The sequence below is a fragment of the Ovis canadensis genome, chromosome 13 (assembly GCF_042477335.2).
Source record: "Ovis canadensis isolate MfBH-ARS-UI-01 breed Bighorn chromosome 13, ARS-UI_OviCan_v2, whole genome shotgun sequence".
In the NCBI taxonomy this organism is placed as follows: Eukaryota; Metazoa; Chordata; class Mammalia; order Artiodactyla; family Bovidae; genus Ovis; species Ovis canadensis.
The window spans coordinates 92,744,160-92,758,776 of record NC_091257.1 but is presented as its reverse complement, the minus strand read 5'-3'; the positions used below and the strand labels follow the sequence as shown (position 1 = coordinate 92,758,776).

The window sequence follows — 14,617 nt, the reverse complement described above, 5'->3', positions numbered from 1 at the left end:
GTTGATTTTCATTTGAATGGAATTGAGGAGGGTATGGAGAGAGGCAGGACTTCCCCAGCTCAGAGGTATATATATATATATATATGCCTGCAATGCAGGAGCATCAGGAGATATGAGTTCAATCCCTGGGTCAGGAAGATCCCCTGGAGGAGGAAATGGCAACCTGCTCCAGTATTCTTGCCTGGAGAATTCCATGGATAGAACATGGGGTAACAAAGAGTCAGACACAACTGAGCAGCTAACACTTTTCACTTTCGTATATATGTAACAATATTTTATATATATATATAAAATTGTTGTTGTTTAGTCCCTCGGTTATGTCTGACTCTTTTTGACCCCATGGACTGTAGCCTGCGAGGCTCCTCTGTCGTTGGGATTTTTCAGGCAAGAATACTGGAATGGGTTGCCATTTCCTTCTCCAGGGAATCTTTCCAACCCAAGGATCAAACCCACATCTCCTGCACTGGCAGTCAGACTCTTTAATGCTGAGCCACCAGGTTACATATATACATATATACAATATTCACTTGCAAATGTTTTAACTACCAGAAGAAAGAAAGGAAACAAGGAGATAGAAACAGAGAGACGTGGTCCCTATTGAGGTAAAGGTCAGGGGGGAGCAGGCACCCACTGCTGGCCCTGCCCTGTCCCCAAGGCAAGAACCAGCAGCTTCCTGTAGCTTCCAGCCTCCAAAGAGAAGCTTATTCTCTTCTTCGCAGGGAGGGGCCCATCAGAATGCCGGAGAACCTTCCAGCTGAGGTGGAGCACCTCTCTCTCCATGGTTCTGGGCCACAAGGTACTGGGCTTTGGTTGGGGCAGGGAGGCTGATCCATCTCCTTTCACTGCTCATGTCTGTCTCAGTTATCTGCTGCTGCGTAACAAAGTATCCCAGAACTTAGAGGCTTAAAACAACCATTTATTATTATCCATCAGAGTCCTGTGGGTGGGTTGGGTGGTTCGCTTAGGGTCTGTCATGCAGTTACAGTCAGAAAGCTGTTGCTGCTGGGACTCCCAGGGAACTTCTACCACAGAGGGCCCAGGTTCAGTCCCTGGTCAGGGAACTCAGATCCTGCAAGCTGGGAGGTGGGGGAACACAGCTGCTGCTGAAGTCTTGTCAAGTCTTGATGGGGCCAGACATCCGAAACAGCTTCTCCACTCACCTGTCTGCCACCTCAGTTGAGATGGAAGAATCAGGGAGTAGCTGACCATCGTCTCCTCTTCATATAGTCTTGGCACGTGGCTAGCTTGGGCTTCCCCGCATCGTGGCAGTCTCAGAGTCAGATTTCTTAAATGGCAACTAATTTATCCCAGAGCATTGTCCCAAAGGGGCTTCCCAGGTGGTGCAATGGTAAAGAATCCGCCTGCCAGTGCAGGAGATGCACGAGACACAAGTTCAATCCCCAGGTTAGGAATGTCCCCTGGAGGAGCAGATGGCAACCCACTCCAGCATTCTTGCCTGGCAAATCCCATGGACAGAGGAGCCTGGCGGGCTGCAGGCCAGGGGGTCGCAAAGGGTCCACATGACTGAGCACACGTGCACACAGTGTCCCAAATCAAGGGTGGAAGCCACAGGGCTTCTTACAGCTCCCGAAGCATGGCCTCAGAGCTCCATTCTGTTGCTCTCACAGGCCCAGCCCGGAATGAAGGTGGGAGACAAGGGCTTGCAGGGCAGAGTGCGCTTCCCGATGGGCCATCTTTGGAGCCCAGTCACTGCCATCTATGGGGTCGTGCCGAGTCGGATACGACCGAAGCGACTCAGCAGCTGGAGCAGCGCTGCTGTGTTGCTGCCATAAGCACTCTCTTCTCTTCCTCCGCCTCTAAACTCACCAGCGCTCCTTCTTAGAGTCTTCAGTGGTTTTTCCTCATCTTCTGGCTTCAGGTTACTTGATTGCCTGCAGATCCAGACCTGGCCTCTCCTCTACATGCCCTCCCTTAGTGATCTCCTCTGGCCTCAGGCCTCTAAACAATGACAACTCCGGAATTTACATTGCCAGCCTGGACCTTCCCTGTGAAGTCTAGCCTCTAGTCTCCAGCTGCCTACTTGACATCTGCACGCGGGTATCACACGGGGGCCTCAATGCTAGCCCCTCTAAAAACACCTGCCGCCCCCTGCTCCCAGACACTTCATAAAGAGTGTGTGTCAATAGCCAGTAGTCGCACATAAAAAGATGTTCAATCCCATTAGTCATTAGGGAAATGAAAATTAAAATCACAATGAGACACCACTACACATCCATTAGAATGTTGAAAATTACCAAGACCACTCGTAAGAAGTGTTGGTGAGGACAGGAAGCATATGGAGCTCTCATACGCTGCTGGGGGAATGAAAAATGTGCTAAACCATTTTAGAAAACAGTTGGGTAGTTTCTTGAAAAGTTAAACATGTCCCCGCCATAAGATCCCATCCAGCCATTCCACTCCTAGGCGTTTCTCCAAGAGAAGCGAAAACATTCGTCTCCACGAAGACTTCTGCTTTAATGTTCAGAGCAACTTCATGTGTAATCACCAAAAGCTGGAAACAATTGAAGAAGTTTGTTAACAGATGAATGAATAAACAAATCATGGAACACCCAAACAATGGGATACTTCTCAATAGTAAAAGAAAAAAAAAAAAAAGGAATGATTTATTGGTACCTATGATGTCTCAAAATCATCATACTGAATAAAAGAAATCAACCGCCACCACGTAACAATGAGTACGTACTTTATTATGTCACTTACATAAATTCTGGAAAATGCAAACTAATTTACAGTGACAGAAGTCAGTAAGTGGTGGTGGGGGGAGGAAGGGAGGATTGCAAGAGGGCCCAAGAATGGATGACAGGTTTGGGAGGCAAAGGATATGTTCATTATCTTAACTGAAGTTTTCATGGATTTGACCTATAGCAACACCAATCACAGTATACACTTTAAATATGGCCATGTAGTGTATTTCAATTATACCTCAATAAAGTCGAATCAAAGAAAAAGAAAGAGGTGTGTTTGGATGAGCGTGTGTGCTAAGTTGCTTCAGCCGTGTCTGAATCTTTGCAACCCTACAGACCCCAGCCCGCCAGGCCCCTCTGTCCATGGGATTCTCCAGGCAAGAATACTGGAGTGGGTTGCCATGCCGTCCATCCTACAGGGGATCTTCCCGACCAAGGGATCAAACCCAAGTCTCTTACTTCTCTTGCATTGGCAGGAGAGTTCTTTACTGCTAGCATCACTTGAGAAGCCCGAGTTTGGATGAATACACACCAGAAGTTAATCATCGTTACCTTGAGGAAAGGGCATGGGGCAAGAACTATCACTTGTTACCTTACACGCATGCAGCTTCCCAGTTTAAATTTCCTACGACACGCACGTATGACGTGTGTTTAGGAAAAAGGGCAATACATTTTTTCATCCCAAGTCTCAGCCCAGCGTTCAGGAGGCCCTGTGTCACATGCCCCCAGTGGACCAGGTTGTTCCACTAAACAAACTCACCTCCTGGAGTTGAGCCGAGGGTTTCTGGGCCAAATTCCCATCTAGAGACAATGAAAAATGTGCTCCCTCAGAACAGGGACTTTATTTACACCTTATATCTACATTCTGGACAGAGGCCCATGTGGGATGATTGCCCAGGAAGATAATGGAGTCATTAATCTCTGCCCCAGACCGACTCCCCCAGCCAACTTCCCACTGGGGTAATTAAACCACCTGGCAGCCTGGTGTCCGTCTCCATGGGGTCTGCGGGGCAGAGGGACCAGGCCTCTCTGGAGGCTGCACTTGGCTTCTCCAGAGGGCCAGGTTGCTGACTGACTTCAGGACAAGCAAGCTGAACCCAGGCTGGGGTCCATGGTCGTGACTTGGCTAAACCCAAGACTCAGGCAGACATGGACTTCTCGGCATGGCAGGGGCTTGGGAACAGCTGCACGAGCTTCTGCTTTTGTGAGGTTGCCCATGTGTGGACTTCCACTCTTCCTAACCTCACACCGGTTCCATCGATGGGCCCAGGAGCGGGCTAGTCCACCTCTCCCCTGACTTTCTCCCTTCCTCAATAATAGCATCAAGACCTTTCAAAGGAGGACCGCCTCCCCCTGCCCTCAGACCCAGAAGGTACATCTTGATTTGGCTTGGCCCTCACTATTCAGAACTGGGTCCAGCACCCGCAATCGCCTCGGAGCTTGTTGGAAATGCAGAATCTCAGTCTCCACCCCAGACCTGCTGACCTCAAATCTTCCTTTGTAAAATATTTACTTATTTGTCTGTGCTAGGTCTTAGTTGCAGCCTGTGGTTTCTTGTTAGCTGCAGCCTGCAGGATCTTTGGGCTTCCTAGGGGGCGCTAGTGGTAAAGAACCCACCTGCCAATGCAGAATACAGAGGAGATATGGGCTCAATCCCTGGGTCGGGAAGATCCCTTGGAGAAGGAAATGGCAACCCACTCCAGTACTCTTGCCTGGAGAATCCCATGGAGAGAGGGACCTGGTGTGCTACAGTCATGGGGTCGCAAAGAGTTGGACACAACTGAAGCGACTTAGCACAAGTGAGATGTTTAGCTGTGGCATGCGAACTCTTGAACCCTGATGCCCTGAGGTCCAACATGGTGATCTAGCCACTTCCTCAAGGGGCCTTCCTCTTGCCCTCTGTGTGTGTTTATATCTTAGATAACATATTTTTTTTAAGGATAGAGCTAACTCAGTAGACAATATTTAACTATGTGATTTCCTGAATGGCTAGTCACACCCAGAAATAAAAAATGGATGCCTGATAAACCTGGAATTTTCCCAGCTGATTTTGGACACCACCCAAGTCAAAATGCATACGGCACCCCCAGACACCAGGAAAGCATTATCTTCACTATTTCCTGCCAAATGCCTAGCTGGCTCCACTGGTAAATGATGAGGTTCAGGGTGTAGCCAGGTGCATGACCCTCTCTGGATGGATAACTTTCCAACTAAGTCCATGGGTCGCAACAAAGAAAGCCAACGCAATGAGAAGCCCACCCACTACAACTAGAGTAGCCCCCGCTCACTGACTAGAGAGAGCTTACGTGCAGCAATGAAGACCCAGTGTCGCCAGAGATAAATAATGAACAAATAAAAGAAACATCACTGACTAGAGAGAGCTCACTTGCAGCAAGGAAGACCCAACATCGCCAGAGATAAATAATGAATCAATAAAAGAAATATCTGGGGTTTTCCATTTTTACCCCACATTCACATGAGTCCAGGTCTGATAAGTATTTAACCGGTGTTAGTTCTACGTGTCTAAGACCCAAGTTCCTTCTGCGGACAGGTTGTTCAGAAGCTGAAGCAGAATGTTCAGCACAATTCTGTGCATTCTCATTGGACAGAATTTGCACTCCCTGTTTCTTTTCCCAGGATGCTTTCTCTTTCAGATTTTCTCCTGCCCAGCTCCTGTTCACCCTTTGGGTCTATCACCTCCTCAGAGAGACCCTCCCTGAATATTGTAACCAAAACAACCCTCTATTCATCTTCTCTTCTATCCCATTTTATTTCCTTTATAGCATTTCCTGCTGTCCGACACTATCTTCTCCCTGTGTTTGCTTACCTGCTTATTGACTGTGTCCTCAGCTAAAGTGAAAACTTTATGGGATCAGAAACCACATCTTTCTCCCTTTCTTGGCAGTCCAGTGGTTAAGTCTCTGCACTTTCACTGCAGGGGGCCCGGGTTCGATCCCTGGTCAGGGAACTAAAATCACATATATCACACCGTGAGGCCAAAAAAAAAGATAAATAAATAAATACCTTAAAACACACACATCTTTCCTATCTCCACCTGCTAAGGGGCCTAGCAGCAAGGAGCATACCTGGTGCCTAAATCAGAGTTCCTTGGATAAATGACTGTTTCCAAAGTTCAGCAGGTAAAGAATCCGCCTGCAACACAGGGAACGCAGGAGACACAGGTTTGATCCCTGGGTTGGGAAGATCCCCGGAGGAGGAAAATGGCAACCCACACCAGTTTGCTTGTCTGAAAAGTCCCATGGAAAGAGGAACCTGGCAGGCTACAGTCGATGGGGTCACAAAGAGTCAGACCTGACCGAGCGACTAATGCCATACAAAATAAGAGCAAGAATAAGGAGCATGCAAATTATCTAGTTAACATCAGCATTTACGGGACAAACGGACATCACACGCCTCCTGTTAGGACTTCCCTGGCGGCTTAGATGGTAAAGCATCTGCCTACAGTGGGGGAGACCTGGATTCGATCCCTGGGTTGGGAAGATCTCCTGGAGAAGGAAATGGCAACCCACTTCAAAATTCTATATGAAGAAGGGCACAACAATACTTCTGTGTATTCTTGCTCAAAGGTGTAGAACCTGAATGCTTTCATAAGGAAACTCCAAACTACATGGAGGAACATTTTACAGAATAACTGGTCAGTACTCTTTACAAGTGTCAGGGTCAGGAAAGACAGAGTGAGGAACTGTTCCAGATGAAAAAGAGTCGAAGAAGAAGGAAAAAAGAGTCTAAGGAGACGGGACAACTAAAGGCACCATGGGATCCTCGATTGACTCTTGGACCAGAAAAAAAGCTATTAGGAGGGAAACTGGAATAATCTGAATAATAGTCAGAATAGACTGGTAGCTCTTAAAGTGTTGCTGCTTAGGACATGTCTGCAAGGTCTCCTAATGGCAGTAAGATGTTACTTACCTTTTTCACAGTGTTGACGGTCACACTAACATTATGAACACAATGACGGGAAAACCTGCAGTCTCCTCCGCATGAATCAACACAGTGGCACCAAACTCTGCTGGAAATCACTCCTACACACTCACCGTTAAAAACAGAAGAAAAAAGAGAAAGCCAGTTTCCCCTAGGAATATCCGTAACAAGGCAGTAAAAATTACTGATTTCATTAGATTTCAACCTTGGAGTAGATCTTTTTGATCATGTAGAAAAAGCTTAGCAATAAAAATGATAGATTATTTTGTGATCACTTGCTATGTACTAACCATCTTTTTAGTGATTCACATCCATCAACTGACTTTACACTCACAGTAACTCTGGTCTGTCTAGATCGTCAGGCACTGCTACTTAGAGATTCAGGGTAAAAAGTCATGTAAATAACCCAGTGCACCTGTAGGGATGTTTTCCTTTTCTTTTCCTTCTTTTTTATTATTGATTCTTCTCTTTATTTATTTACTTTTGGTTGCTCTAGGTCTTTGTTGCTGCACCCGGGCTTCTTCATGGTAGCTTTTCTCATGGTGGAGCACAGGCTCTAGGCGCACCGACTTCAGTAGCTGCCACATGCAGGCTCAGGAGTTGTGGTATGAAGGCTCTAGAGCTTGGGCTCAGCAGTTGTGGCGCACAAGCTTAGTTGCTCCACAGCATGTGGAACATTCCCAGACCAGGGATTGAACTCCCATCCCCTGCAGGCGGATTCTTATCTGCTGTACCACCAGGGAAGGCCCAGGCATGGATATCACGAGAATCTTATTTGGGGTAAGCGCATCTCACCCAGAATCTGATTGTTCTGCTTCAGGAATGCTTTTAAGAGCTTAACATCATGCAGGACTTTGGCATCAGAAAAATTTATTGCTCGGGAAAATAATCTCAAGCTGAGTACTTTCCTCTAACCACCAACTGACCAGCTTCTCCAGTGATCATCAGCAATTTAGGAGAGTTTTCACTAGAGAGAACACGTCAACCTAGGACTGTATTTGCTTATTTAGGGAGTCAGCATATTGAAAGAGACAATTAAGGGGGAAGGGAGAAAAGAAAAGAAAACCCATGATTGATTTAAGTGGATCTAAAAAAGAGAGAGAGGGAGAGAACTCAATTGTTTTCACTTTTTCCAGAATAATGCCCTCCTGGGCAACACCCCAAGGTTAAATTCAATGGCACGCCATTAAGTTGCCTGTGCCATTCACTCTCTTATTCTACTAATATCTCTGGGGTGGGCATTAAGAGTTTTTCCAGGACTTCCCTGGCAGTGCAATGGATAAGAATCTGCCTGGCAATGCAGAGGACACATGTTGGATCCCTAGTCCAAGATTTCACATTTCCTGAAGCAACAAAGCCCCAGAGACATAACTACTGAGCCCTCATGCTGCAGCTACTAAAGCCCTCATGCCCTAGGGCCTGGGCTCTCAGCAAGAGAAGCCACCGAGAGGAGAAGTCCGAGCACCACAATTGGAGAAAGCCCGCACGGCAACAAAGACCCAGTGCAAGCAAAATACATTTAATTCATTAATTTTTAAAAAAGAGTTTGTCCCTTTCACAGATCTTTGCTGAGCTCCTTTACTGATTTCACACTAGACATTTTCTATTCTTCATTATTGCCCCAACCCAGGGAAGCATCATTATGAGGCCCATTTTACAGGTAAGAAAACTGAGGCAGAGAAAGAGTACATGATTTTTGAAAGTCTCACACCTGGGAAGTGATGTATCCCAGAGCGCCAATCTTGTGGGATTTGCATACAGAGTGGGGGTAGGAGAGGCAAGGATTCAGACACACACAAATATGCTTTCCCTTCATAACAAAAGTCTGTCTCCCGTGGGAGCCATGCATATCCTGTGACTTTTTCTAGCTGGAAAATCTGAATAGAGATGTGCTTTGTATTTTAATATTGTTTTCTTTTCTAAATTTTTAGTATTTTTCATAAGAGCCGTGTATTTTTATATTCAGAAACATTTAATAGTTTTATGTCCTGCGGAGGAGTCTGGTAGGCTGCAGTCCATGGGGTCGCTAAGAGTTTTACAAGACTGAGCGACTTCACTTTCACTTTTCACTTTCATGCATTGGAGAAGGAAATGGCAACCCACTCCAGTGTTCTTGCCTGGAGAATCCCAGGGACGCGGGAGCCTGGTGGGCTGCCGTCTACGGGGTCACACAGAGTCGGACACGACTGACGTGACTTAGCAGCAGCAGACTGGGTGCAAAAGCATCTTTCTTTTTTTTTCTTAAGATGATACAGAAATTTTTATTTCTCTCTGAAATTTTTCTTTAAAGTCATTTTATCTTAAAATAAAAGCTTCCCTTTTCTTTAAATTCACGATGCTCTTTTATTTTTATATTTTAATGAAATTTTTATTGAAGTACAGTTGATTTACAACGTTGGGTTAGTTTTTGCTACACAGCAAATTGACTCAGCCGTACATATGTATACATTTTTAGTATTCTTTTCCATTATGGTCTATCACAGAATATTGAATGTAGTTCCCTGTGCTATACAGTAGAATGTTGTTTATCCATTCTATACATAATTTTTGGCATCTTATAACCTCAAACTCCTAATCCATCCCTCCACCACCCCAGCTCCCTTAGCAACCGCAAGTCTGTTCTCCATGTTAGCCAATTTCTGCTTAGCTGGATAGGTTCGTTTGTGTTGCATTTTAGACTCCACATACAAGTGATATCATATGGTACTTGTTGTTCTCTTTCTGAGTCACTTGACTTAGTGTGATCTTCTCTAAGTCTGTCCATGTTACTGCAAGTAGCATCCATTCTCTTTATGGCTGCCTAGCATTCCAGTGTGTATGTGCACCCCATCCTCTTTACGCATTCATCTGCTGAAGGACGTTTAGGTGGTGTCCGTGTCTTGGCTATTGCGAATAGTGCTGCTATGAACATAGCTGTGCATGTATCTTTTTGTGTCATAATTTTGTCCAGATACATGGCCAAGAGTGGGAGTGCTGGGTCATACAGCAACTCTATTTTTAGTTTTTTGAGGACCCTCCATACTGTGGCTGGATCAACTTACATTCCCACCATTGGGAGGGTTCCCCTTTCTTCACACTCTCTCCAGTATTTGTTATCTGTAAACATTTTAACGACAGCCATTCTGACTGGTGTGAGGTGGTACCTCACTGTAGTTTTGATTTGTATTTTCCCAGAGGATGAGATGGCTGGATGGCATCACCGACTTGATGGACCTGAGTTTGAGTGAACCCCGGGAGTTGGTGATGGACAGGGAGGCCTGGTGTGCTGTGATTCATGGGGTCGCAGAGTCAGACACGCCTGAGCAACTGAACTGAACTGAACTGAATGATTAGTAATGTTGGGCATCTCTTTGTGTACTTTTGGCCACTCGTGTATCTTCTTTGAAGAAATGTCTATTCAAGTCCTTTACCTATTTTTAATCAGGTTATTTTGTTGTTGTTGAGTTATACGAGTTCTTTATATACTCTGGCTGTTAACCTCTTATCAGATATATGATTTGCAAATATTTTCTCCTATTCTATAGCTTACCTTTTCTTTCTGTAGGTTGTGTCCTTTGAACAGGGTTCTTAACTTTGACGTAGTCAAGTGTATCTATTTTTACTTCTGTTGCCTAAGAATCATCTTTTATGCCATCTTTTAAATTATGTAACACAACATTGAAGAAAGAAAATACAGATTCATACAGTTGACTAACAGGTTTATTAAGAGATCTTCTACATCATAGGTCATCAGGATATGTGAAAATTAAAATAACAATGAGATACCACTTCACACCTATTAGAATGGTCAAAATCTGAAATACTGACAACACCAAATTCCAGCAAGGTACCGCCATACATTGTTGGTGGACGTGAAAAATGGTAAGGCACTTTGCAAGTTTCTTACAAAACTAAATACACTCTGACCATATGATTATTCTCCCAAAGAGCTGAAAGCTTTTGTTCACACAAAAAAATCTGCACAAAGATAGCAATAGCAGTTTTATTCATAATTGCCAAAACTAGGAAGCAACCAAGATGTCTTTCATTAGAAAAATGGATAAATAAAATATGGTACATTCCAACAAGGGAGCACTCTACAGAGCTATAAAGAAATTAACTACCAGGTCATGAAAAGACATGGAGGAACTTTAAATGCATATTACTGTCGCCAAGTAGTGAAAGAAACCAGTCTTCTACTACTAGAAAGAGTTACTGTACGATACTAACTGTATGTATGCAACATACTGTGTGATTCTGGCTATATGCTATTCTGGAACAGGCAAAAACATGGAGATAATAAAAAGATCAGTGGTTGCCAGGGGTAAGGAGGGACATAAACAGGCAAAGCACAGAAGATTTTTAGTGAAAATAATCTTTATTATGTTATATATAATGATTGATATATGTCATGAGGGGCTTTCCTGGTAGCTCAGCTGGCAAAGAATCTGCCTGCAATGCAGGAAACCCTGGTTCGATTCCTGGGTTGGGAAGATCCCCTGGCGAAGGGATAGGCTATCCACTCCAGTAATCTTGGGCTTCCCTGGTGACTCAGCTGGTAAAGAATCTGCCCGCAATGTGGGAGACCCTGGTTCAATCCCTCGGTTGGGAAAATCCCCTGGAGAAGGAAATGGCAACCCACTCCAGTATTCTTGCCTGGAGAATCCCATGGACAGAGCAGCCCCGTAGGCCAGAGTCCATGGGGTCGAAAAGAGCTGGACACGACTGAGCACGTATGCACACATGTTGACAATGAGGGAGAATTTACACATGCAGGGGCAGGGAGATATGTGGGAAAATGTCTGTGCTTTGCTTTCAATTTTGTTGTAAAGCTAAAACTACTCTTAAATAATTGCATTTTAAAAAACAGATTCCTCCAAAATACATACACTATTTATAAACACATAGAAAAAGATCTAGAAAGATATACAATAAGGCTTAACAGTGTAGTCAAATTTATGTGAATATCATGTTTATTTTTGTTCTATATTTGACTTTCTACAATGCGCTTATTTTGTGCTGGTAACAATGAAATGTTTTAATTTTTTATATTGAAATTTAGACTCATAGGAAGCAGAAACATAATGCCCAAACTATCATGTATCCTTCACCCACCTTCCCTTAAGAATGACATCCTATATAATGCAATGCAACATAAAATCCAGGGAATTGACTTTAATGCAATATTATTAATTAGACTGAGGCTTCCCAGATGGCTCAGTGGTAAGGAATCCGCCTGCCAGTGCAGAAGATGCCAGCTCCATCCCTGAGTCAGAAACATCCCCTGGAGAAGGAAATGGCAACCCATTCCAGTATTCTTGCCTGGGAAATCCCATGGACAGAGGAGCCTGGTGGGCTACAGTCCATGGGGTTGAAAAAAGTTGGACACAACTTAATGACTAAACAGCGACAATTAACTAGATTAAACTCCTTCTGTCGTCACCATTTTTTTACACATTTATTTGTGCCTGTATACACAGGCATATATAATTCTATGTAATTTTATCCCATGTATAGATTCATATGTTTGTGTAAACACCATCACAATCAAGATACAGAACACAGACATTTTTCTGGCTGTCCAGTGGTTAAGACTCCATCTTACAATGCAGGGGTTGTGGGTTCGATCCCTAGTTGGGGAACCAAGATCCCACATGCCACATGGCTAAATTTAAAAAAGAGACAGAGATATAAAACACAAAGGAATTACCTGACACTATCCATTTATGTTTGCACGCTTCTCCCCAATCCCTCTACATAGGCAACCACTAATCTATTCTCCTATTCTATAATTTGGTCATTTCAAGAATATTATATCCACAATCGCACATGTGTAACCTTTTGAAATTGACTTTTGTCAGTAAATATAATGCCCTTAAGATGAATCTAGGTTGTTTTATGTTATCAATAGCTAATTCTGCATAGTAAAAGTTTTATTTTTAATCAGAATATATTTGAGTGTATATCCCACCTGAATTTAAAATTTAAATTTAAAAAACATCTGTGTGCCCCTGTTTCCAAATGTGAGGCTAGAGTCTGGAAACCACAGGTAGAGGAGCTTGTTCTCAACCCCTATAAAATTCTAGCCTGAAAAATTAATCAGGTATTTGGTGGCATGGCTGTGAATTGTTTTAGGGCAGAGACTAAGGGACAGTTATCCTTCTTGCCACTCCTTTAGCCCCACTCAATGCTTTTCCACTTAGGGAATGTTCAGGAAGCACTGCTTAAAATGATTCTCATTAAGCACTTGGGGGTAGGCTGAGGGTGAAGGTGCAAGTCTTCGCTAAGAACAAGTCATGTCAAGCCAGCGTTGTTTTTGATTTATTTTTAATGGGCCCATACACTAGCATGTGGCTTCCCAGGTGGCGCTAGTGGTTAAGAACCTGCCTGCCAGTGCAGAAGACATAAGAGACATGGGTTTTAGCCCTGGGTTGGGAAGATCCCCTGGAGGAGGGCATGGCAACCCTCTCCAGTAGTTTTGCCTGGAGAATCCCCATGGACCGAGGAGCCTCATGGGCTACAGTCCATAGGGTCGCAAAGAGTCAGACACAACTGAAGTGATTTAGCATGCACACCCATACACTAACAGGCTTCCCAGGTAGCTCAGTGGTAGAGAACCCGCCTGCCAATGCAGGAGATGCAACAAAAATCCCTGGGTCAGGAAGGTCCCTTGGAGTAGGAAATGGAAACCCACTCCAAGACTCTAGCCTGGAAAACCCCAAGGACCGAAGAGCCTGGTGGGCTACAGTCCACAGCATTGCAAAGAGCTGAATGTGACTGAGCACTCAGGCGTACAGTAGCAGGCACAGAAAAGGCACTTTACAACATCTCCTATAATTGTTGGAGAAAAGGAATAGGCATGAGACTAGGTCGTGATCCAAGCCTGAATGAAAACCCCATGCCTGCTAGGAGCAAGGAGCAAGCAGTTCTAGGAGGCCATGAGCAAAGAGGTTATTTTGGAGTCCTTGTGTTCGGATCCCAGCTCTGCTGCTCTACTGGTTCTGGCCCTTTGGAAAGAGAATAACTTTCAGCAGAGTGTAATTCAAGAACACAGTGATGTTCATAGGATATAAGGCAACCACAGAAGCTAGTGCAAAACCTTGGGGCTGGAATAGAGGGGTTCCCACTATCTGAGAGGGCCAGGGAAGATGCATCAGAGCCCAGAGGGAGAGTCAGGTCGAAGAACATCTGGAGAGGTGCCCCGACAGCGGGGAGCCAGGGGAACGCACAACTCAGGTTGACTCTGCAAACCCATCCCGTCTCCTGCGGAGGACCACGGGGCTCCGAGCTGATGCTGATGAGTCCCTGCTCCAGGTACACTGAGGAAGGCAGACTAGGGTGAGGGGGGACCTGGATGAGCAAGGAAAGGCACCGGCAGAACCATTTACTAACTGTGTGACTTAGGGAGGTCACTTGCCCTCTCTGAACCTCGGTTTCCTAATCTGTAGAGTCAGGATAGTAATATTATTGCCCCTGAAGAATAAAAAAATTTTTTTAATGAATAAGTTATTTCAAATATGGAAAGGACATAGCAAGGAGGCTTGTAAGAAATTTCAACAAATGCCATTGCAATTATTGTGCTATTACTGTTATGATTCAAGTAGGGAAACATGGGAGACTTCCTTGGTGGCTCAGACAGTAAAGAATCCGCCCGCTATGCAGAGAGAAATGGAGCTTAGAGAGGAAGGTTTGGATTTGACCAAACAGTGGGGCAGTGAAATATTTGAGGCAGCCTAGCATGTTTGATGATAAATACCACCACACTCAGTAGGTAGCTCCTCTAGCTGTAAAAATGGGCAGCGGCCAAAGTGATGACGAAATCCCAGGCTGCACATGCCACCATTTTAACACGAGAAAGAGAAAAATGCTCTTACCCACCAGGACCACCCTCATCCCAAATCCTCCCACCTGCAAACTGGCTCCACGGTGCCAGTCTGTTTTAGCAAAAGGACCATTTGTTTAAATGAGCCTGCCAAGTGAGAGGATCCAGA

General features: G+C 44.7%; 1 long non-coding RNA gene across 1 annotated transcript; it reads right to left on the bottom strand.

Moving 5' to 3' along the window:
* Nucleotides 1-895: 895 nt before the first annotated feature.
* LOC138416839 (uncharacterized) lies at nucleotides 896-5,964 on the bottom strand. The gene is made up of 3 exons (XR_011247868.1): nucleotides 5,792-5,964; nucleotides 5,533-5,673; nucleotides 896-2,512 (listed from the first exon to the last, which is right to left on the bottom strand). It is a non-coding gene; the product is annotated as an uncharacterized lncRNA (long non-coding RNA).
* Nucleotides 5,965-14,617: the final 8,653 nt, after the last annotated feature.